Here is a 17,947-nt window from a genome sequence, read left to right on the forward strand (position 1 = left end):
CAATTCTTTTCGTTTATTTGCGGATATTTCCGGTGTTACAGTAACAAGTTGGAAATCAGCAAAGATAATCCCAATTTGATGTTGGTCCGTGTGGGGTGCGGAAGTTCCTCTGGAGTTGGTCCCGGTAGGGTGGAAGGCAACAGACGGCGTGGCAGTTTTCGTACCTGCCATCTAGTAGTATTTGGGAGAGTCAAAATCAGTATTTCGAAAAAGATTGCATTATTGGAAAAGATCAAAGCGTCGGTATCGATGATTTCCCGTAATGTCCCAGGCAAAAACGGTCACATCTGATCATTATGAGGCGTAAAGAGTCTGCAATTGTGCAATGCTAGGCAAAACATGTGGTACTGGAGATGCAGGGTATCGATCCCCGTACTTCTCGCATGCTAAGCTCTACCATCTGAGCTACATCCCCATGAAATGCAACACTTGAAGTGATTATAGACAACAATAATAAAATCAGAATGGATCTTCTAGGGCTCATCCGGGAATCGAACCCGGGACCTCTCGCACCCTAAGCGAGAATCATACGACTAGACCAATGAGCCGTGTTCAAAGAGTGTCAAAATGTGTTTCGAGCGTCTATGTCTAAAGTGAATTGCTTGTCTTTTGAGTTATGCGATTGGGTTCACTTTGTAGCTGTGACGAAAAAGATTGGCCGTCACCCGGAATATTCTTGTTTGATTTACATTTTGAATGTGCCGAAATAGCTCAGTTGGGAGAGCGTTAGACTGGAGATCTAAAGGTCCCTGGTTAGATCCCGGGTTTCGGCAGGAATCTTCGTTCAAAATCCCACATGGTCTAATGGCTAGGATACCTGGCTTTCACCCAGGAGGCTCGGGTTCGATTCCCGGTATGGGAACGGAGAGATACGTTTTATTCAGGAATTCTATTGTTTCAATTCTTTTCGTTTATTTGCGGATATTTCCGGTGTTACAGTAACAAGTTGGAAATCAGCAAAGATAATCCCAATTTGATGTTGGTCCGTGTGGGGTGCGGAAGTTCCTCTGGAGTTGGTCCCGGTAGGGTGGAAGGCAACAGACGGCGTGGCAGTTTTCGTACCTGCCATCTAGTAGTATTTGGGAGAGTCAAAATCAGTATTTCGAAAAAGATTGCATTATTGGAAAAGATCAAAGCGTCGGTATCGATGATTTCCCGTAATGTCCCAGGCAAAAACGGTCACATCTGATCATTATGAGGCGTAAAGAGTCTGCAATTGTGCAATGCCAGGCAAAACATGTGGTACTGGAGATGCAGGGTATCGATCCCCGTACTTCTCGCATGCTAAACGAGCGCTCTACCATCTGAGCTACATCCCCATGAAATGCAACACTTGAAGTGATTATAGACAACAATAATAAAATCAGAATGGATCTTCTAGGGCTCATCCGGGAATCGAACCCGGGACCTCTCGCACCCTCGCACCTCCCCCCCCCCCCCCAAGCGAGAATCATACGACTAGACCAATGAGCCGTGTTCAAAGAGTGTCAAAATGTGTTTCGAGCGTCTATGTCTAAAGTGAATTGCTTGTCTTTTGAGTTATGCGATTGGGTTCACTTTGTAGCTGTGACGAAAAAGATTGGCCGTCACCCGGACTATTCTTGTTTGATTTACATGTTGAATGTGCCGAAATAGCTCAGTTGGGAGAGCGTTAGACTGAAGATCTAAAGGTCCCTGGTTCGATCCCGGGTTTCGGCAGGAATCTTCGTTCAAAATCCCATATGGTCTAGTGGCTAGGATACCTGGCTTTCACCCAGGAGGCTCGGGTTCGATTCCCGGTATGGGAACGGAGAGATACGTTTTATTCAGGAATTCTATTGTTTCAATTCTTTTCGTTTATTTGCGGATATTTCCGGTGTTACAGTAACAAGTTGGAAATCAGCAAAGATAATCCCAATTTGATGTTGGTCCGTGTGGGGTGCGGAAGTTCCTCTGGAGTTGGTCCCGGTAGGGTGGAAGGCAACAGACGGCGTGGCAGTTTTCGTACCTGCCATCTAGTAGTATTTGGGAGAGTCAAAATCAGTATTTCGAAAAAGATTGCATTATTGGAAAAGATCAAAGCGTCGGTATCGATGATTTCCCGTAATGTCCCAGGCAAAAACGGTCACATCTGATCATTATGAGGCGTAAAGAGTCTGCAATTGTGCAATGCTAGGCAAAACATGTGGTACTGGAGATGCAGGGTATCGATCCCCGTACTTCTCGCATGCTAAGCGAGCGCTCTACCATCTGAGCTACATCCCCATGAAATGCAACACTTGAAGTGATTATAGACAACAATAATAAAATCAGAATGGATCTTCTAGGGCTCATCCGGGAATCGAACCCGGGACCTCTCGCACCCTAAGCGAGAATCATACGACTAGACCAATGAGCCGTGTTCAAAGAGTGTCAAAATGTGTTTCGAGCGTCTACGTCTAAAGTGAATTGCTTGTCTTTTGAGTTATGCGATTGGGTTCACTTTGTAGCTGTGACGAAAAAGATTGGCCGTCACCCGGACTATTCTTGTTTGATTTACATTTTGAATGTGCCGAAATAGCTCAGTTGGGAGAGCGTTAGACTGAAGATCTAAAGGTCCCTGGTTCGATCCCGGGTTTCGGCAGGAATCTTCGTTCAAAATCCCATATGGTCTAGTGGCTAGGATACCTGGCTTTCACCCAGGAGGCTCGGGTTCGATTCCCGGTATGGGAACGGAGAGATACGTTTTATTCAGGAATTCTATTGTTTCAATTCTTTTCGTTTATTTGCGGATATTTCCGGTGTTACAGTAACAAGTTGGAAATCAGCAAAGATAATCCCAATTTGATGTTGGTCCGTGTGGGGTGCGGAAGTTCCTCTGGAGTTGGTCCCGGTAGGGTGGAAGGCAACAGACGGCGTGGCAGTTTTCGTACCTGCCATCTAGTAGTATTTGGGAGAGTCAAAATCAGTATTTCGAAAAAGATTGCATTATTGGAAAAGATCAAAGCGTCGGTATCGATGATTTCCCGTAATGTCCCAGGCAAAAACGGTCACATCTGATCATTATGAGGCGTAAAGAGTCTGCAATTGTGCAATGCTAGGCAAAACATGTGGTACTGGAGATGCAGGGTATCGATCCCCGTACTTCTCGCATGCTAAGCGAGCGCTCTACCATCTGAGCTACATCCCCATGAAATGCAACACTTGAAGTGATTATAGACAACAATAATAAAATCAGAATGGATCTTCTAGGGCTCATCCGGGAATCGAACCCGGGACCTCTCGCACCCTAAGCGAGAATCATACGACTAGACCAATGAGCCGTGTTCAAAGAGTGTCAAAATGTGTTTCGAGCGTCTATGTCTAAAGTGAATTGCTTGTCTTTTGAGTTATGCGATTGGGTTCACTTTGTAGCTGTGACGAAAAAGATTGGCCGTCACCCGGAATATTCTTGTTTGATTTACATTTTGAATGTGCCGAAATAGCTCAGTTGGGAGAGCGTTAGACTGAAGATCTAAAGGTCCCTGGTTCGATCCCGGGTTTCGGCAGGAATCTTCGTTCAAAATCCCATATGGTCTAGTGGCTAGGATACCTGGCTTTCACCCAGGAGGCTCGGGTTCGATTCCCGATATGGGAACGGAGAGATACGTTTTATTCAGGAATTCTATTGTTTCAATTCTTTTCGTTTATTTGCGGATATTTCCGGTGTTACAGTAACAAGTTGGAAATCAGCAAAGATAATCCCAATTTGATGTTGGTCCGTGTGGGGTGCGGAAGTTCCTCTGGAGTTGGTCCCGGTAGGGTGGAAGGCAACAGACGGCGTGGCAGTTTTCGTACCTGCCATCTAGTAGTATTTGGGAGAGTCAAAATCAGTATTTCGAAAAAGATTGCATTATTGGAAAAGATCAAAGCGTCGGTATCGATGATTTCCCGTAATGTCCCAGGCAAAAACGGTCACATCTGATCATTATGAGGCGTAAAGAGTCTGCAATTGTGCAATGCTAGGCAAAACATGTGGTACTGGAGATGCAGGGTATCGATCCCCGTACTTCTCGCATGCTAAGCGAGCGCTCTACCATCTGAGCTACATCCCCATGAAATGCAACACTTGAAGTGATTATAGACAACAATAATAAAATCAGAATGGATCTTCTAGGGCTCATCCGGGAATCGAACCCGGGACCTCTCGCACCCTAAGCGAGAATCATACGACTAGACCAATGAGCCGTGTTCAAAGAGTGTCAAAATGTGTTTCGAGCGTCTATGTCTAAAGTGAATTGCTTGTCTTTTGAGTTATGCGATTGGGTTCACTTTGTAGCTGTGACGAAAAAGATTGGCCGTCACCCGGAATATTCTTGTTTGATTTACATTTTGAATGTGCCGAAATAGCTCAGTTGAGAGAGCGTTAGACTGAAGATCTAAAGGTCCCTGGTTCGATCCCGGGTTTCGGCAGGAATCTTCGTTCAAAATCCCATATGGACTAGTGGCTAGGATACCTGGCTTTCACCCAGGAGGCTCGGGTTCGATTCCCGATATGGGAACGGAGAGATACGTTTTATTCAGGAATTCTATTGTTTCAATTCTTTTCGTTTATTTGCGGATATTTCCGGTGTTACAGTAACAAGTTGGAAATCAGCAAAGATAATCCCAATTTGATGTTGGTCCGTGTGGGGTGCGGAAGTTCCTCTGGAGTTGGTCCCGGTAGGGTGGAAGGCAACAGACGGCGTGGCAGTTTTCGTACCTGCCATCTAGTAGTATTTGGGAGAGTCAAAATCAGTATTTCGAAAAAGATTGCATTATTGGAAAAGATCAAAGCGTCGGTATCGATGATTTCCCGTAATGTCCCAGGCAAAAACGGTCACATCTGATCATTATGAGGCGTAAAGAGTCTGCAATTGTGCAATGCTAGGCAAAACATGTGGTACTGGAGATGCAGGGTATCGATCCCCGTACTTCTCGCATGCTAAGCGAGCGCTCTACCATCTGAGCTACATCCACATGAAATGCAACACTTGAAGTGATTATAGACAACAATAATAAAATCAGAATGGATCTTCTAGGGCTCATCCGGGAATCGAACCCGGGACCTCTCGCACCCTAAGCGAGAATCATACGACTAGACCAATGAGCCGTGTTCAAAGAGTGTCAAAATGTGTTTCGAGCGTCTATGTCTAAAGTGAATTGCTTGTCTTTTGAGTTATGCGATTGGGTTCACTTTGTAGCTGTGACGAAAAAGATTGGCCGTCACCCGGACTATTCTTGTTTGATTTACATTTTGAATGTGCCGAAATAGCTCAGTTGGGAGAGCGTTAGACTGAAGATCTAAAGGTCCCTGGTTCGATCCCCGGTTTCGGCAGGAATCTTCGTTCAAAATCCCATATGGTCTAGTGGCTAGGATACCTGGCTTTCACCCAGGAGGCTCGGGTTCGATTCCCGGTATGGGAACGGAGAGATACGTTTTATTCAGGAATTCTATTGTTTCAATTCTTTTCGTTTATTTGCGGATATTTCCGGTGTTACAGTAACAAGTTGGAAATCAGCAAAGATAATCCCAATTTGATGTTGGTCCGTGTGGGGTGCGGAAGTTCCTCTGGAGTTGGTCCCGGTAGGGTGGAAGGCAACAGACGGCGTGGCAGTTTTCGTACCTGCCATCTAGTAGTATTTGGGAGAGTCAAAATCAGTATTTCGAAAAAGATTGCATTATTGGAAAAGATCAAAGCGTCGGTATCGATGATTTCCCGTAATGTCCCAGGCAAAAACGGTCACATCTGATCATTATGAGGCGTAAAGAGTCTGCAATTGTGCAATGCTAGGCAAAACATGTGGTACTGGAGATGCAGGGTATCGATCCCCGTACTTCTCGCATGCTAAGCGAGCGCTCTACCATCTGAGCTACATCCCCATGAAATGCAACACTTGAAGTGATTATAGACAACAATAATAAAATCAGAATGGATCTTCTAGGGCTCATCCGGGAATCGAACCCGGGACCTCTCGCACCCTAAGCGAGAATCATACGACTAGACCAATGAGCCGTGTTCAAAGAGTGTCAAAATGTGTTTCGAGCGTCTATGTCTAAAGTGAATTGCTTGTCTTTTGAGTTATGCGATTGGGTTCACTTTGTAGCTGTGACGAAAAAGATTGGCCGTCACCCGGACTATTCTTGTTTGATTTACATTTTGAATGTGCCGAAATAGCTCAGTTGGGAGAGCGTTAGACTGAAGATCTAAAGGTCCCTGGTTCGATCCCGGGTTTCGGCAGGAATCTTCGTTCAAAATCCCATATGGTCTAGTGGCTAGGATACCTGGCTTTCACCCAGGAGGCTCGGGTTCGATTCCCGGTATGGGAACGGAGAGATACTTTTTATTCAGGAATTCTATTGTTTCAATTCTTTTCGTTTATTTGCGGATATTTCCGGTGTTACAGTAACAAGTTGGAAATCAGCAAAGATAATCCCAATTTGATGTTGGTCCGTGTGGGGTGCGGAAGTTCCTCTGGAGTTGGTCCCGGTAGGGTGGAAGGCAACAGACGGCGTGGCAGTTTTCGTACCTGCCATCTAGTAGTATTTGGGAGAGTCAAAATCAGTATTTCGAAAAAGATTGCATTATTGGAAAAGATCAAAGCGTCGGTATCGATGATTTCCCGTAATGTCCCAGGCAAAAACGGTCACATCTGATCATTATGAGGCGTAAAGAGTCTGCAATTGTGCAATGCTAGGCAAAACATGTGGTACTGGAGATGCAGGGTATCGATCCCCGTACTTCTCGCATGCTAAGCGAGCGCTCTACCATCTGAGCTACATCCCCATGAAATGCAACACTTGAAGTGATTATAGACAACAATAATAAAATCAGAATGGATCTTCTAGGGCTCATCCGGGAATCGAACCCGGGACCTCTCGCACCCTAAGCGAGAATCATACGACTAGACCAATGAGCCGTGTTCAAAGAGTGTCAAAATGTGTTTCGAGCGTCTATGTCTAAAGTGAATTGCTTGTCTTTTGAGTTATGCGATTGGGTTCACTTTGTAGCTGTGACGAAAAAGATTGGCCGTCACCCGGAATATTCTTGTTTGATTTACATTTTGAATGTGCCGAAATAGCTCAGTTGGGAGAGCGTTAGACTGAAGATCTAAAGGTCCCTGGTTCGATCCCGGGTTTCGGCAGGAATCTTCGTTCAAAATCCCATATGGTCTAGTGGCTAGGATACCTGGCTTTCACCCAGGAGGCTCGGGTTCGATTCCCGATATGGGAACGGAGAGATACGTTTTATTCAGGAATTCTATTGTTTCAATTCTTTTCGTTTATTTGCGGATATTTCCGGTGTTACAGTAACAAGTTGGAAATCAGCAAAGATAATCCCAATTTGATGTTGGTCCGTGTGGGGTGCGGAAGTTCCTCTGGAGTTGGTCCCGGTAGGGTGGAAGGCAACAGACGGCGTGGCAGTTTTCGTACCTGCCATCTAGTAGTATTTGGGAGAGTCAAAATCAGTATTTCGAAAAAGATTGCATTATTGGAAAAGATCAAAGCGTCGGTATCGATGATTTCCCGTAATGTCCCAGGCAAAAACGGTCACATCTGATCATTATGAGGCGTAAAGAGTCTGCAATTGTGCAATGCTAGGCAAAACATGTGGTACTGGAGATGCAGGGTATCGATCCCCGTACTTCTCGCATGCTAAGCGAGCGCTCTACCATCTGAGCTACATCCCCATGAAATGCAACACTTGAAGTGATTATAGACAACAATAATAAAATCAGAATGGATCTTCTAGGGCTCATCCGGGAATCGAACCCGGGACCTCTCGCACCCTAAGCGAGAATCATACGACTAGACCAATGAGCCGTGTTCAAAGAGTGTCAAAATGTGTTTCGAGCGTCTATGTCTAAAGTGAATTGCTTGTCTTTTGAGTTATGCGATTGGGTTCACTTTGTAGCTGTGACGAAAAAGATTGGCCGTCACCCGGAATATTCTTGTTTGATTTACATTTTGAATGTGCCGAAATAGCTCAGTTGGGAGAGCGTTAGACTGAAGATCTAAAGGTCCCTGGTTCGATCCCGGGTTTCGGCAGGAATCTTCGTTCAAAATCCCATATGGTCTAGTGGCTAGGATACCTGGCTTTCACCCAGGAGGCTCGGGTTCGATTCCCGATATGGGAACGGAGAGATACGTTTTATTCAGGAATTCTATTGTTTCAATTCTTTTCGTTTATTTGCGGATATTTCCGGTGTTACAGTAACAAGTTGGAAATCAGCAAAGATAATCCCAATTTGATGTTGGTCCGTGTGGGGTGCGGAAGTTCCTCTGGAGTTGGTCCCGGTAGGGTGGAAGGCAACAGACGGCGTGGCAGTTTTCGTACCTGCCATCTAGTAGTATTTGGGAGAGTCAAAATCAGTATTTCGAAAAAGATTGCATTATTGGAAAAGATCAAAGCGTCGGTATCGATGATTTCCCGTAATGTCCCAGGCAAAAACGGTCACATCTGATCATTATGAGGCGTAAAGAGTCTGCAATTGTGCAATGCTAGGCAAAACATGTGGTACTGGAGATGCAGGGTATCGATCCCCGTACTTCTCGCATGCTAAGCGAGCGCTCTACCATCTGAGCTACATCCACATGAAATGCAACACTTGAAGTGATTATAGACAACAATAATAAAATCAGAATGGATCTTCTAGGGCTCATCCGGGAATCGAACCCGGGACCTCTCGCACCCTAAGCGAGAATCATACGACTAGACCAATGAGCCGTGTTCAAAGAGTGTCAAAATGTGTTTCGAGCGTCTATGTCTAAAGTGAATTGCTTGTCTTTTGAGTTATGCGATTGGGTTCACTTTGTAGCTGTGACGAAAAAGATTGGCCGTCACCCGGACTATTCTTGTTTGATTTACATTTTGAATGTGCCGAAATAGCTCAGTTGGGAGAGCGTTAGACTGAAGATCTAAAGGTCCCTGGTTCGATCCCCGGTTTCGGCAGGAATCTTCGTTCAAAATCCCATATGGTCTAGTGGCTAGGATACCTGGCTTTCACCCAGGAGGCTCGGGTTCGATTCCCGGTATGGGAACGGAGAGATACGTTTTATTCAGGAATTCTATTGTTTCAATTCTTTTCGTTTATTTGCGGATATTTCCGGTGTTACAGTAACAAGTTGGAAATCAGCAAAGATAATCCCAATTTGATGTTGGTCCGTGTGGGGTGCGGAAGTTCCTCTGGAGTTGGTCCCGGTAGGGTGGAAGGCAACAGACGGCGTGGCAGTTTTCGTACCTGCCATCTAGTAGTATTTGGGAGAGTCAAAATCAGTATTTCGAAAAAGATTGCATTATTGGAAAAGATCAAAGCGTCGGTATCGATGATTTCCCGTAATGTCCCAGGCAAAAACGGTCACATCTGATCATTATGAGGCGTAAAGAGTCTGCAATTGTGCAATGCTAGGCAAAACATGTGGTACTGGAGATGCAGGGTATCGATCCCCGTACTTCTCGCATGCTAAGCGAGCGCTCTACCATCTGAGCTACATCCCCATGAAATGCAACACTTGAAGTGATTATAGACAACAATAATAAAATCAGAATGGATCTTCTAGGGCTCATCCGGGAATCGAACCCGGGACCTCTCGCACCCTAAGCGAGAATCATACGACTAGACCAATGAGCCGTGTTCAAAGAGTGTCAAAATGTGTTTCGAGCGTCTATGTCTAAAGTGAATTGCTTGTCTTTTGAGTTATGCGATTGGGTTCACTTTGTAGCTGTGACGAAAAAGATTGGCCGTCACCCGGACTATTCTTGTTTGATTTACATTTTGAATGTGCCGAAATAGCTCAGTTGGGAGAGCGTTAGACTGAAGATCTAAAGGTCCCTGGTTCGATCCCGGGTTTCGGCAGGAATCTTCGTTCAAAATCCCATATGGTCTAGTGGCTAGGATACCTGGCTTTCACCCAGGAGGCTCGGGTTCGATTCCCGGTATGGGAACGGAGAGATACTTTTTATTCAGGAATTCTATTGTTTCAATTCTTTTCGTTTATTTGCGGATATTTCCGGTGTTACAGTAACAAGTTGGAAATCAGCAAAGATAATCCCAATTTGATGTTGGTCCGTGTGGGGTGCGGAAGTTCCTCTGGAGTTGGTCCCGGTAGGGTGGAAGGCAACAGACGGCGTGGCAGTTTTCGTACCTGCCATCTAGTAGTATTTGGGAGAGTCAAAATCAGTATTTCGAAAAAGATTGCATTATTGGAAAAGATCAAAGCGTCGGTATCGATGATTTCCCGTAATGTCCCAGGCAAAAACGGTCACATCTGATCATTATGAGGCGTAAAGAGTCTGCAATTGTGCAATGCTAGGCAAAACATGTGGTACTGGAGATGCAGGGTATCGATCCCCGTACTTCTCGCATGCTAAGCGAGCGCTCTACCATCTGAGCTACATCCCCATGAAATGCAACACTTGAAGTGATTATAGACAACAATAATAAAATCAGAATGGATCTTCTAGGGCTCATCCGGGAATCGAACCCGGGACCTCTCGCACCCTAAGCGAGAATCATACGACTAGACCAATGAGCCGTGTTCAAAGAGTGTCAAAATGTGTTTCGAGCGTCTATGTCTAAAGTGAATTGCTTGTCTTTTGAGTTATGCGATTGGGTTCACTTTGTAGCTGTGACGAAAAAGATTGGCCGTCACCCGGAATATTCTTGTTTGATTTACATTTTGAATGTGCCGAAATAGCTCAGTTGGGAGAGCGTTAGACTGAAGATCTAAAGGTCCCTGGTTCGATCCCGGGTTTCGGCAGGAATCTTCGTTCAAAATCCCATATGGTCTAGTGGCTAGGATACCTGGCTTTCACCCAGGAGGCTCGGGTTCGATTCCCGATATGGGAACGGAGAGATACGTTTTATTCAGGAATTCTATTGTTTCAATTCTTTTCGTTTATTTGCGGATATTTCCGGTGTTACAGTAACAAGTTGGAAATCAGCAAAGATAATCCCAATTTGATGTTGGTCCGTGTGGGGTGCGGAAGTTCCTCTGGAGTTGGTCCCGGTAGGGTGGAAGGCAACAGACGGCGTGGCAGTTTTCGTACCTGCCATCTAGTAGTATTTGGGAGAGTCAAAATCAGTATTTCGAAAAAGATTGCATTATTGGAAAAGATCAAAGCGTCGGTATCGATGATTTCCCGTAATGTCCCAGGCAAAAACGGTCACATCTGATCATTATGAGGCGTAAAGAGTCTGCAATTGTGCAATGCTAGGCAAAACATGTGGTACTGGAGATGCAGGGTATCGATCCCCGTACTTCTCGCATGCTAAGCGAGCGCTCTACCATCTGAGCTACATCCACATGAAATGCAACACTTGAAGTGATTATAGACAACAATAATAAAATCAGAATGGATCTTCTAGGGCTCATCCGGGAATCGAACCCGGGACCTCTCGCACCCTAAGCGAGAATCATACGACTAGACCAATGAGCCGTGTTCAAAGAGTGTCAAAATGTGTTTCGAGCGTCTATGTCTAAAGTGAATTGCTTGTCTTTTGAGTTATGCGATTGGGTTCACTTTGTAGCTGTGACGAAAAAGATTGGCCGTCACCCGGACTATTCTTGTTTGATTTACATTTTGAATGTGCCGAAATAGCTCAGTTGGGAGAGCGTTAGACTGAAGATCTAAAGGTCCCTGGTTCGATCCCCGGTTTCGGCAGGAATCTTCGTTCAAAATCCCATATGGTCTAGTGGCTAGGATACCTGGCTTTCACCCAGGAGGCTCGGGTTCGATTCCCGGTATGGGAACGGAGAGATACGTTTTATTCAGGAATTCTATTGTTTCAATTCTTTTCGTTTATTTGCGGATATTTCCGGTGTTACAGTAACAAGTTGGAAATCAGCAAAGATAATCCCAATTTGATGTTGGTCCGTGTGGGGTGCGGAAGTTCCTCTGGAGTTGGTCCCGGTAGGGTGGAAGGCAACAGACGGCGTGGCAGTTTTCGTACCTGCCATCTAGTAGTATTTGGGAGAGTCAAAATCAGTATTTCGAAAAAGATTGCATTATTGGAAAAGATCAAAGCGTCGGTATCGATGATTTCCCGTAATGTCCCAGGCAAAAACGGTCACATCTGATCATTATGAGGCGTAAAGAGTCTGCAATTGTGCAATGCTAGGCAAAACATGTGGTACTGGAGATGCAGGGTATCGATCCCCGTACTTCTCGCATGCTAAGCGAGCGCTCTACCATCTGAGCTACATCCCCATGAAATGCAACACTTGAAGTGATTATAGACAACAATAATAAAATCAGAATGGATCTTCTAGGGCTCATCCGGGAATCGAACCCGGGACCTCTCGCACCCTAAGCGAGAATCATACGACTAGACCAATGAGCCGTGTTCAAAGAGTGTCAAAATGTGTTTCGAGCGTCTATGTCTAAAGTGAATTGCTTGTCTTTTGAGTTATGCGATTGGGTTCACTTTGTAGCTGTGACGAAAAAGATTGGCCGTCACCCGGACTATTCTTGTTTGATTTACATTTTGAATGTGCCGAAATAGCTCAGTTGGGAGAGCGTTAGACTGAAGATCTAAAGGTCCCTGGTTCGATCCCGGGTTTCGGCAGGAATCTTCGTTCAAAATCCCATATGGTCTAGTGGCTAGGATACCTGGCTTTCACCCAGGAGGCTCGGGTTCGATTCCCGGTATGGGAACGGAGAGATACTTTTTATTCAGGAATTCTATTGTTTCAATTCTTTTCGTTTATTTGCGGATATTTCCGGTGTTACAGTAACAAGTTGGAAATCAGCAAAGATAATCCCAATTTGATGTTGGTCCGTGTGGGGTGCGGAAGTTCCTCTGGAGTTGGTCCCGGTAGGGTGGAAGGCAACAGACGGCGTGGCAGTTTTCGTACCTGCCATCTAGTAGTATTTGGGAGAGTCAAAATCAGTATTTCGAAAAAGATTGCATTATTGGAAAAGATCAAAGCGTCGGTATCGATGATTTCCCGTAATGTCCCAGGCAAAAACGGTCACATCTGATCATTATGAGGCGTAAAGAGTCTGCAATTGTGCAATGCTAGGCAAAACATGTGGTACTGGAGATGCAGGGTATCGATCCCCGTACTTCTCGCATGCTAAGCGAGCGCTCTACCATCTGAGCTACATCCCCATGAAATGCAACACTTGAAGTGATTATAGACAACAATAATAAAATCAGAATGGATCTTCTAGGGCTCATCCGGGAATCGAACCCGGGACCTCTCGCACCCTAAGCGAGAATCATACGACTAGACCAATGAGCCGTGTTCAAAGAGTGTCAAAATGTGTTTCGAGCGTCTATGTCTAAAGTGAATTGCTTGTCTTTTGAGTTATGCGATTGGGTTCACTTTGTAGCTGTGACGAAAAAGATTGGCCGTCACCCGGAATATTCTTGTTTGATTTACATTTTGAATGTGCCGAAATAGCTCAGTTGGGAGAGCGTTAGACTGAAGATCTAAAGGTCCCTGGTTCGATCCCGGGTTTCGGCAGGAATCTTCGTTCAAAATCCCATATGGTCTAGTGGCTAGGATACCTGGCTTTCACCCAGGAGGCTCGGGTTCGATTCCCGATATGGGAACGGAGAGATACGTTTTATTCAGGAATTCTATTGTTTCAATTCTTTTCGTTTATTTGCGGATATTTCCGGTGTTACAGTAACAAGTTGGAAATCAGCAAAGATAATCCCAATTTGATGTTGGTCCGTGTGGGGTGCGGAAGTTCCTCTGGAGTTGGTCCCGGTAGGGTGGAAGGCAACAGACGGCGTGGCAGTTTTCGTACCTGCCATCTAGTAGTATTTGGGAGAGTCAAAATCAGTATTTCGAAAAAGATTGCATTATTGGAAAAGATCAAAGCGTCGGTATCGATGATTTCCCGTAATGTCCCAGGCAAAAACGGTCACATCTGATCATTATGAGGCGTAAAGAGTCTGCAATTGTGCAATGCTAGGCAAAACATGTGGTACTGGAGATGCAGGGTATCGATCCCCGTACTTCTCGCATGCTAAGCGAGCGCTCTACCATCTGAGCTACATCCCCATGAAATGCAACACTTGAAGTGATTATAGACAACAATAATAAAATCAGAATGGATCTTCTAGGGCTCATCCGGGAATCGAACCCGGGACCTCTCGCACCCTAAGCGAGAATCATACGACTAGACCAATGAGCCGTGTTCAAAGAGTGTCAAAATGTGTTTCGAGCGTCTATGTCTAAAGTGAATTGCTTGTCTTTTGAGTTATGCGATTGGGTTCACTTTGTAGCTGTGACGAAAAAGATTGGCCGTCACCCGGAATATTCTTGTTTGATTTACATTTTGAATGTGCCGAAATAGCTCAGTTGGGAGAGCGTTAGACTGAAGATCTAAAGGTCCCTGGTTCGATCCCGGGTTTCGGCAGGAATCTTCGTTCAAAATCCCATATGGTCTAGTGGCTAGGATACCTGGCTTTCACCCAGGAGGCTCGGGTTCGATTCCCGATATGGGAACGGAGAGATACGTTTTATTCAGGAATTCTATTGTTTCAATTCTTTTCGTTTATTTGCGGATATTTCCGGTGTTACAGTAACAAGTTGGAAATCAGCAAAGATAATCCCAATTTGATGTTGGTCCGTGTGGGGTGCGGAAGTTCCTCTGGAGTTGGTCCCGGTAGGGTGGAAGGCAACAGACGGCGTGGCAGTTTTCGTACCTGCCATCTAGTAGTATTTGGGAGAGTCAAAATCAGTATTTCGAAAAAGATTGCATTATTGGAAAAGATCAAAGCGTCGGTATCGATGATTTCCCGTAATGTCCCAGGCAAAAACGGTCACATCTGATCATTATGAGGCGTAAAGAGTCTGCAATTGTGCAATGCTAGGCAAAACATGTGGTACTGGAGATGCAGGGTATCGATCCCCGTACTTCTCGCATGCTAAGCGAGCGCTCTACCATCTGAGCTACATCCCCATAAATGCAACACTTGAAGTGATTATAGACAACAATAATAAAATCAGAATGGATCTTCTAGGGCTCATCCGGGAATCGAACCCGGGACCTCTCGCACCCTCGCACCTCCCCCCCCCCCAAGCGAGAATCATACGACTAGACCAATGAGCCGTGTTCAAAGAGTGTCAAAATGTGTTTCGAGCGTCTATGTCTAAAGTGAATTGCTTGTCTTTTGAGTTATGCGATTGGGTTCACTTTGTAGCTGTGACGAAAAAGATTGGCCGTCACCCGGACTATTCTTGTTTGATTTACATTTTGAATGTGCCGAAATAGCTCAGTTGGGAGAGCGTTAGACTGAAGATCTAAAGGTCCCTGGTTCGATCCCGGGTTTCGGCAGGAATCTTCGTTCAAAATCCCATATGGTCTAGTGGCTAGAATATCTGGCTTTCACCCAGGAGGCTCGGGTTCGATTCCCGGTATGGGAACGGAGAGATACGTTTTATTCAGGAATTCTATTGTTTCAATTCTTTTCGTTTATTTGCGGATATTTCCGGTGTTACAGTAACAAGTTGGAAATCAGCAAAGATAATCCCAATTTGATGTTGGTCCGTGTGGGGTGCGGAAGTTCCTCTGGAGTTGGTCCCGGTAGGGTGGAAGGCAACAGACGGCGTGGCAGTTTTCGTACCTGCCATCTAGTAGTATTTGGGAGAGTCAAAATCAGTATTTCGAAAAAGATTGCATTATTGGAAAAGATCAAAGCGTCGGTATCGATGATTTCCCGTAATGTCCCAGGCAAAAACGGTCACATCTGATCATTATGAGGCGTAAAGAGTCTGCAATTGTGCAATGCTAGGCAAAACATGTGGTACTGGAGATGCAGGGTATCGATCCCCGTACTTCTCGCATGCTAAGCGAGCGCTCTACCATCTGAGCTACATCCCCATGAAATGCAACACTTGAAGTGATTATAGACAACAATAATAAAATCAGAATGGATCTTCTAGGGCTCATCCGGGAATCGAACCCGGGACCTCTCGCACCCTCGCACCTCCCCCCCCCCCCAAGCGAGAATCATACGACTAGACCAATGAGCCGTGTTCAAAGAGTGTCAAAATGTGTTTCGAGCGTCTATGTCTAAAGTGAATTGCTTGTCTTTTGAGTTATGCGATTGGGTTCACTTTGTAGCTGTGACGAAAAAGATTGGCCGTCACCCGGACTATTCTTGTTTGATTTACATTTTGAATGTGCCGAAATAGCTCAGTTGGGAGAGCGTTAGACTGAAGATCTAAAGGTCCCTGGTTCGATCCCGGGTTTCGGCAGGAATCTTCGTTCAAAATCCCATATGGTCTAGTGGCTAGGATACCTGGCTTTCACCCAGGAGGCTCGGGTTCGATTCCCGATATGGGAACGGAGAGATACGTTTTATTCAGGAATTCTATTGTTTCAATTCTTTTCGTTTATTTGCGGATATTTCCGGTGTTACAGTAACAAGTTGGAAATCAGCAAAGATAATCCCAATTTGATGTTGGTCCGTGTGGGGTGCGGAAGTTCCTCTGGAGTTGGTCCCGGTAGGGTGGAAGGCAACAGACGGCGTGGCAGTTTTCGTACCTGCCATCTAGTAGTATTTGGGAGAGTCAAAATCAGTATTTCGAAAAAGATTGCATTATTGGAAAAGATCAAAGCGTCGGTATCGATGATTTCCCGTAATGTCCCAGGCAAAAACGGTCACATCTGATCATTATGAGGCGTAAAGAGTCTGCAATTGTGCAATGCTAGGCAAAACATGTGGTACTGGAGATGCAGGGTATCGATCCCCGTACTTCTCGCATGCTAAGCGAGCGCTCTACCATCTGAGCTACATCCCCATAAATGCAACACTTGAAGTGATTATAGACAACAATAATAAAATCAGAATGGATCTTCTAGGGCTCATCCGGGAATCGAACCCGGGACCTCTCGCACCCTCGCACCTCCCCCCCCCCAAGCGAGAATCATACGACTAGACCAATGAGCCGTGTTCAAAGAGTGTCAAAATGTGTTTCGAGCGTCTATGTCTAAAGTGAATTGCTTGTCTTTTGAGTTATGCGATTGGGTTCACTTTGTAGCTGTGACGAAAAAGATTGGCCGTCACCCGGACTATTCTTGTTTGATTTACATTTTGAATGTGCCGAAATAGCTCAGTTGGGAGAGCGTTAGACTGAAGATCTAAAGGTCCCTGGTTCGATCCCGGGTTTCGGCAGGAATCTTCGTTCAAAATCCCATATGGTCTAGTGGCTAGAATATCTGGCTTTCACCCAGGAGGCTCGGGTTCGATTCCCGGTATGGGAACGGAGAGATACGTTTTATTCAGGAATTCTATTGTTTCAATTCTTTTCGTTTATTTGCGGATATTTCCGGTGTTACAGTAACAAGTTGGAAATCAGCAAAGATAATCCCAATTTGATGTTGGTCCGTGTGGGGTGCGGAAGTTCCTCTGGAGTTGGTCCCGGTAGGGTGGAAGGCAACAGACGGCGTGGCAGTTTTCGTACCTGCCATCTAGTAGTATTTGGGAGAGTCAAAATCAGTATTTCGAAAAAGATTGCATTATTGGAAAAGATCAAAGCGTCGGTATCGATGATTTCCCGTAATGTCCCAGGCAAAAACGGTCACATCTGATCATTATGAGGCGTAAAGAGTCTGCAATTGTGCAATGCTAGGCAAAACATGTGGTACTGGAGATGCAGGGTATCGATCCCCGTACTTCTCGCATGCTAAGCGAGCGCTCTACCATCTGAGCTACATCCCCATGAAATGCAACACTTGAAGTGATTATAGACAACAATAATAAAATCAGAATGGATCTTCTAGGGCTCATCCGGGAATCGAACCCGGGACCTCTCGCACCCTCGCACCTCCCCCCCCCCCCCCAAGCGAGAATCATACGACTAGACCAATGAGCCGTGTTCAAAGAGTGTCAAAATGTGTTTCGAGCGTCTATGTCTAAAGTGAATTGCTTGTCTTTTGAGTTATGCGATTGGGTTCACTTTGTAGCTGTGACGAAAAAGATTGGCCGTCACCCGGACTATTCT

At 45.3% G+C, this 17,947-nt stretch overlaps 50 non-coding genes across 50 annotated transcripts; 30 read left to right on the forward strand and 20 right to left on the reverse strand.

Moving 5' to 3' along the window:
- Nucleotides 1–476: 476 nt before the first annotated feature.
- Trnap-agg lies at nucleotides 477–548 on the reverse strand. Its single transcript has one exon. It is a non-coding gene; the product is annotated as a tRNA-Pro (tRNA).
- A 152-nt stretch (nucleotides 549–700) lies between these two features.
- On the forward strand, nucleotides 701–773 carry Trnas-gga. The gene has a single exon. It is a non-coding gene; the product is annotated as a tRNA-Ser (tRNA).
- Nucleotides 774–1,380: 607 nt separating this feature from the next.
- Nucleotides 1,381–1,473, reverse strand: Trnap-ggg. Its single transcript has 2 exons — nucleotides 1,438–1,473; nucleotides 1,381–1,416 (listed from the first exon to the last, which is right to left on the reverse strand). It is a non-coding gene; the product is annotated as a tRNA-Pro (tRNA).
- Nucleotides 1,474–1,625: 152 nt separating this feature from the next.
- Nucleotides 1,626–1,698, forward strand: Trnaf-gaa. The gene has a single exon. It is a non-coding gene; the product is annotated as a tRNA-Phe (tRNA).
- Nucleotides 1,699–1,715: 17 nt separating this feature from the next.
- On the forward strand, nucleotides 1,716–1,787 carry Trnae-uuc. The gene has a single exon. It is a non-coding gene; the product is annotated as a tRNA-Glu (tRNA).
- A 518-nt stretch (nucleotides 1,788–2,305) lies between these two features.
- On the reverse strand, nucleotides 2,306–2,377 carry Trnap-agg. Its single transcript has one exon. It is a non-coding gene; the product is annotated as a tRNA-Pro (tRNA).
- A 152-nt stretch (nucleotides 2,378–2,529) lies between these two features.
- On the forward strand, nucleotides 2,530–2,602 carry Trnaf-gaa. Its single transcript has one exon. It is a non-coding gene; the product is annotated as a tRNA-Phe (tRNA).
- A 17-nt stretch (nucleotides 2,603–2,619) lies between these two features.
- Trnae-uuc lies at nucleotides 2,620–2,691 on the forward strand. Its single transcript has one exon. It is a non-coding gene; the product is annotated as a tRNA-Glu (tRNA).
- A 518-nt stretch (nucleotides 2,692–3,209) lies between these two features.
- On the reverse strand, nucleotides 3,210–3,281 carry Trnap-agg. Its single transcript has one exon. It is a non-coding gene; the product is annotated as a tRNA-Pro (tRNA).
- Nucleotides 3,282–3,433: 152 nt separating this feature from the next.
- Trnaf-gaa lies at nucleotides 3,434–3,506 on the forward strand. The gene has a single exon. It is a non-coding gene; the product is annotated as a tRNA-Phe (tRNA).
- Nucleotides 3,507–3,523: 17 nt separating this feature from the next.
- On the forward strand, nucleotides 3,524–3,595 carry Trnae-uuc. Its single transcript has one exon. It is a non-coding gene; the product is annotated as a tRNA-Glu (tRNA).
- A 518-nt stretch (nucleotides 3,596–4,113) lies between these two features.
- Trnap-agg lies at nucleotides 4,114–4,185 on the reverse strand. Its single transcript has one exon. It is a non-coding gene; the product is annotated as a tRNA-Pro (tRNA).
- An 832-nt stretch (nucleotides 4,186–5,017) lies between these two features.
- Nucleotides 5,018–5,089, reverse strand: Trnap-agg. The gene has a single exon. It is a non-coding gene; the product is annotated as a tRNA-Pro (tRNA).
- A 242-nt stretch (nucleotides 5,090–5,331) lies between these two features.
- Trnae-uuc lies at nucleotides 5,332–5,403 on the forward strand. The gene has a single exon. It is a non-coding gene; the product is annotated as a tRNA-Glu (tRNA).
- A 518-nt stretch (nucleotides 5,404–5,921) lies between these two features.
- Nucleotides 5,922–5,993, reverse strand: Trnap-agg. Its single transcript has one exon. It is a non-coding gene; the product is annotated as a tRNA-Pro (tRNA).
- Nucleotides 5,994–6,145: 152 nt separating this feature from the next.
- On the forward strand, nucleotides 6,146–6,218 carry Trnaf-gaa. The gene has a single exon. It is a non-coding gene; the product is annotated as a tRNA-Phe (tRNA).
- Nucleotides 6,219–6,235: 17 nt separating this feature from the next.
- Trnae-uuc lies at nucleotides 6,236–6,307 on the forward strand. The gene has a single exon. It is a non-coding gene; the product is annotated as a tRNA-Glu (tRNA).
- A 518-nt stretch (nucleotides 6,308–6,825) lies between these two features.
- On the reverse strand, nucleotides 6,826–6,897 carry Trnap-agg. Its single transcript has one exon. It is a non-coding gene; the product is annotated as a tRNA-Pro (tRNA).
- Nucleotides 6,898–7,049: 152 nt separating this feature from the next.
- Nucleotides 7,050–7,122, forward strand: Trnaf-gaa. The gene has a single exon. It is a non-coding gene; the product is annotated as a tRNA-Phe (tRNA).
- A 17-nt stretch (nucleotides 7,123–7,139) lies between these two features.
- Nucleotides 7,140–7,211, forward strand: Trnae-uuc. Its single transcript has one exon. It is a non-coding gene; the product is annotated as a tRNA-Glu (tRNA).
- Nucleotides 7,212–7,729: 518 nt separating this feature from the next.
- Trnap-agg lies at nucleotides 7,730–7,801 on the reverse strand. The gene has a single exon. It is a non-coding gene; the product is annotated as a tRNA-Pro (tRNA).
- A 152-nt stretch (nucleotides 7,802–7,953) lies between these two features.
- On the forward strand, nucleotides 7,954–8,026 carry Trnaf-gaa. Its single transcript has one exon. It is a non-coding gene; the product is annotated as a tRNA-Phe (tRNA).
- Nucleotides 8,027–8,043: 17 nt separating this feature from the next.
- Trnae-uuc lies at nucleotides 8,044–8,115 on the forward strand. Its single transcript has one exon. It is a non-coding gene; the product is annotated as a tRNA-Glu (tRNA).
- A 518-nt stretch (nucleotides 8,116–8,633) lies between these two features.
- Nucleotides 8,634–8,705, reverse strand: Trnap-agg. Its single transcript has one exon. It is a non-coding gene; the product is annotated as a tRNA-Pro (tRNA).
- A 242-nt stretch (nucleotides 8,706–8,947) lies between these two features.
- Nucleotides 8,948–9,019, forward strand: Trnae-uuc. Its single transcript has one exon. It is a non-coding gene; the product is annotated as a tRNA-Glu (tRNA).
- A 518-nt stretch (nucleotides 9,020–9,537) lies between these two features.
- Trnap-agg lies at nucleotides 9,538–9,609 on the reverse strand. The gene has a single exon. It is a non-coding gene; the product is annotated as a tRNA-Pro (tRNA).
- A 152-nt stretch (nucleotides 9,610–9,761) lies between these two features.
- Nucleotides 9,762–9,834, forward strand: Trnaf-gaa. The gene has a single exon. It is a non-coding gene; the product is annotated as a tRNA-Phe (tRNA).
- Nucleotides 9,835–9,851: 17 nt separating this feature from the next.
- Nucleotides 9,852–9,923, forward strand: Trnae-uuc. Its single transcript has one exon. It is a non-coding gene; the product is annotated as a tRNA-Glu (tRNA).
- A 518-nt stretch (nucleotides 9,924–10,441) lies between these two features.
- Nucleotides 10,442–10,513, reverse strand: Trnap-agg. Its single transcript has one exon. It is a non-coding gene; the product is annotated as a tRNA-Pro (tRNA).
- Nucleotides 10,514–10,665: 152 nt separating this feature from the next.
- On the forward strand, nucleotides 10,666–10,738 carry Trnaf-gaa. The gene has a single exon. It is a non-coding gene; the product is annotated as a tRNA-Phe (tRNA).
- Nucleotides 10,739–10,755: 17 nt separating this feature from the next.
- On the forward strand, nucleotides 10,756–10,827 carry Trnae-uuc. The gene has a single exon. It is a non-coding gene; the product is annotated as a tRNA-Glu (tRNA).
- Nucleotides 10,828–11,345: 518 nt separating this feature from the next.
- Trnap-agg lies at nucleotides 11,346–11,417 on the reverse strand. The gene has a single exon. It is a non-coding gene; the product is annotated as a tRNA-Pro (tRNA).
- Nucleotides 11,418–11,659: 242 nt separating this feature from the next.
- Trnae-uuc lies at nucleotides 11,660–11,731 on the forward strand. The gene has a single exon. It is a non-coding gene; the product is annotated as a tRNA-Glu (tRNA).
- A 518-nt stretch (nucleotides 11,732–12,249) lies between these two features.
- Nucleotides 12,250–12,321, reverse strand: Trnap-agg. Its single transcript has one exon. It is a non-coding gene; the product is annotated as a tRNA-Pro (tRNA).
- Nucleotides 12,322–12,473: 152 nt separating this feature from the next.
- Trnaf-gaa lies at nucleotides 12,474–12,546 on the forward strand. The gene has a single exon. It is a non-coding gene; the product is annotated as a tRNA-Phe (tRNA).
- A 17-nt stretch (nucleotides 12,547–12,563) lies between these two features.
- Trnae-uuc lies at nucleotides 12,564–12,635 on the forward strand. Its single transcript has one exon. It is a non-coding gene; the product is annotated as a tRNA-Glu (tRNA).
- Nucleotides 12,636–13,153: 518 nt separating this feature from the next.
- On the reverse strand, nucleotides 13,154–13,225 carry Trnap-agg. Its single transcript has one exon. It is a non-coding gene; the product is annotated as a tRNA-Pro (tRNA).
- Nucleotides 13,226–13,377: 152 nt separating this feature from the next.
- On the forward strand, nucleotides 13,378–13,450 carry Trnaf-gaa. Its single transcript has one exon. It is a non-coding gene; the product is annotated as a tRNA-Phe (tRNA).
- A 17-nt stretch (nucleotides 13,451–13,467) lies between these two features.
- Trnae-uuc lies at nucleotides 13,468–13,539 on the forward strand. The gene has a single exon. It is a non-coding gene; the product is annotated as a tRNA-Glu (tRNA).
- Nucleotides 13,540–14,057: 518 nt separating this feature from the next.
- On the reverse strand, nucleotides 14,058–14,129 carry Trnap-agg. Its single transcript has one exon. It is a non-coding gene; the product is annotated as a tRNA-Pro (tRNA).
- A 152-nt stretch (nucleotides 14,130–14,281) lies between these two features.
- Trnaf-gaa lies at nucleotides 14,282–14,354 on the forward strand. The gene has a single exon. It is a non-coding gene; the product is annotated as a tRNA-Phe (tRNA).
- Nucleotides 14,355–14,371: 17 nt separating this feature from the next.
- Trnae-uuc lies at nucleotides 14,372–14,443 on the forward strand. The gene has a single exon. It is a non-coding gene; the product is annotated as a tRNA-Glu (tRNA).
- Nucleotides 14,444–14,960: 517 nt separating this feature from the next.
- On the reverse strand, nucleotides 14,961–15,050 carry Trnap-ggg. The gene is given in 2 exon segments: nucleotides 14,961–14,996; nucleotides 15,015–15,050. It is a non-coding gene; the product is annotated as a tRNA-Pro (tRNA).
- A 152-nt stretch (nucleotides 15,051–15,202) lies between these two features.
- Trnaf-gaa lies at nucleotides 15,203–15,275 on the forward strand. The gene has a single exon. It is a non-coding gene; the product is annotated as a tRNA-Phe (tRNA).
- Nucleotides 15,276–15,882: 607 nt separating this feature from the next.
- On the reverse strand, nucleotides 15,883–15,973 carry Trnap-ggg. Its single transcript is given in 2 exon segments — nucleotides 15,883–15,918; nucleotides 15,938–15,973. It is a non-coding gene; the product is annotated as a tRNA-Pro (tRNA).
- A 152-nt stretch (nucleotides 15,974–16,125) lies between these two features.
- On the forward strand, nucleotides 16,126–16,198 carry Trnaf-gaa. Its single transcript has one exon. It is a non-coding gene; the product is annotated as a tRNA-Phe (tRNA).
- A 17-nt stretch (nucleotides 16,199–16,215) lies between these two features.
- Nucleotides 16,216–16,287, forward strand: Trnae-uuc. Its single transcript has one exon. It is a non-coding gene; the product is annotated as a tRNA-Glu (tRNA).
- A 517-nt stretch (nucleotides 16,288–16,804) lies between these two features.
- Nucleotides 16,805–16,893, reverse strand: Trnap-ggg. The gene is given in 2 exon segments: nucleotides 16,805–16,840; nucleotides 16,858–16,893. It is a non-coding gene; the product is annotated as a tRNA-Pro (tRNA).
- Nucleotides 16,894–17,045: 152 nt separating this feature from the next.
- On the forward strand, nucleotides 17,046–17,118 carry Trnaf-gaa. Its single transcript has one exon. It is a non-coding gene; the product is annotated as a tRNA-Phe (tRNA).
- A 607-nt stretch (nucleotides 17,119–17,725) lies between these two features.
- Nucleotides 17,726–17,818, reverse strand: Trnap-ggg. The gene is made up of 2 exons: nucleotides 17,783–17,818; nucleotides 17,726–17,761 (listed from the first exon to the last, which is right to left on the reverse strand). It is a non-coding gene; the product is annotated as a tRNA-Pro (tRNA).
- Nucleotides 17,819–17,947: the final 129 nt, after the last annotated feature.

The sequence above is a fragment of the Daphnia pulicaria genome, chromosome 7 (genome assembly GCF_021234035.1).
Source record: "Daphnia pulicaria isolate SC F1-1A chromosome 7, SC_F0-13Bv2, whole genome shotgun sequence".
Classification (NCBI taxonomy): Eukaryota; Metazoa; Arthropoda; class Branchiopoda; order Diplostraca; family Daphniidae; genus Daphnia; species Daphnia pulicaria.